At 37.2% G+C, this 1,209-nt stretch overlaps 1 protein-coding gene across 1 annotated transcript in view; it reads right to left on the bottom strand.

Annotated features, from left to right (window-relative positions):
• Positions 1 to 1,209, bottom strand: part of SPICE1 (spindle and centriole associated protein 1) — a 49,196-nt gene that overhangs the window by 17,906 nt on the left and 30,081 nt on the right. The window lies entirely within an intron of this gene.

Raw genomic sequence — 1,209 nt, 5'->3', positions numbered from 1 at the left:
TTTGCTCTGTTGATTATTTCCTTAGCTGTGCAGAAGCTTTTTAATTTAACCAAGTCCCATTTATTTATCTTTGTTGTTGCTGTGATTGCCATTGGGGTCTTCTTCATAAATTCTTTGCCTAGGCTGATATCTAGAAGAGTTTTTCCAACATTTTCTTCTACCATTCTTATGGTTTCATGCCTTACATTTAAGTCTTTTATCCATCTTGCATTAATTTTTGTGAGTGGTGAGAGATATGGATCCTGTTTCATTCTTCTGCATATGGCTCTCCAATTCTCCCAGCACCATTTATTGAATAGGGCTTCTTTTCCCCAGTGTGTATTGCTGTCTGCTTTGTCAAAGAATCAGCTGGCTGTATGTGGATGGTTTTATATCCGGGTTCTCTGTTCTGTTCCACTGGTCTATGTCTCTATTTTTGTGCCAGTATCATGTTGTTTTGGTTCCAATAGCTTTGTAGTATAGCTTAAAGTCTGGTAAAGTGATGCCTCCAGATTTATTCCTTTTGCTTAAGGTTGCTTTGGCAATTCAGGCTCTTTTCTGGTTCCAAACGAAGCATAGGCATGGATGCAGAGAGAAAGGAATGATTCTATACTGATGGTGGGACTGCAAATTAGTAAAACCTCTATGGAAAACAGTATGGAGATTCCTCAAAAAACTAAAAGTAGACTCACCATTTGATCCAGCAATCCCACTACTGGGTATTTACCCAAAGGAAAAGAAGTCATTTTATCAAAAAGACACCTGCACTCAAATGTTTATTGCAGAACAATTCACAATTGCAAAGATGTGGAATCAATCCAAGAGCCCATCAATTCATGAGTAGATTAATAAAATGTGCTATACGTATACTACGGAATACTACTCAGCTATGAAGAAGGATGAATTAAAGCCTTTTGCAACAATTTGGATGGAACTAAAGACCATGATCCTAAGTGAAGTATCTAAAGAATGGAAAAACAAACACTACATGTACTCACTGTTAAATCAGAACAAACCAATGAGCACACATGTGCACATAAGGAAGTAAAACTCAGTGGAAATCAAGCAGGGGGAAAGATGAGGGGGGATGGGCGAAAATCTACCTAATGGTACAATGAACACTATCTGGGTGATACGCATACTTATAACCCTAACACGAGCATAACAAAAGTGATCCATGTAACCAAAAACATTTGTACCCCCATAATATTTTGAAATAATAAAAAATAA

Source organism: Propithecus coquereli, unplaced genomic scaffold (assembly GCF_000956105.1).
Source record: "Propithecus coquereli isolate 6110/MARCELLA unplaced genomic scaffold, Pcoq_1.0 Scaffold386, whole genome shotgun sequence".
Classification (NCBI taxonomy): Eukaryota; Metazoa; Chordata; class Mammalia; order Primates; family Indriidae; genus Propithecus; species Propithecus coquereli.
The sequence above is the reverse complement of the archived record's forward strand: the minus strand, read 5'-3'. Positions and strand labels throughout refer to the sequence as shown.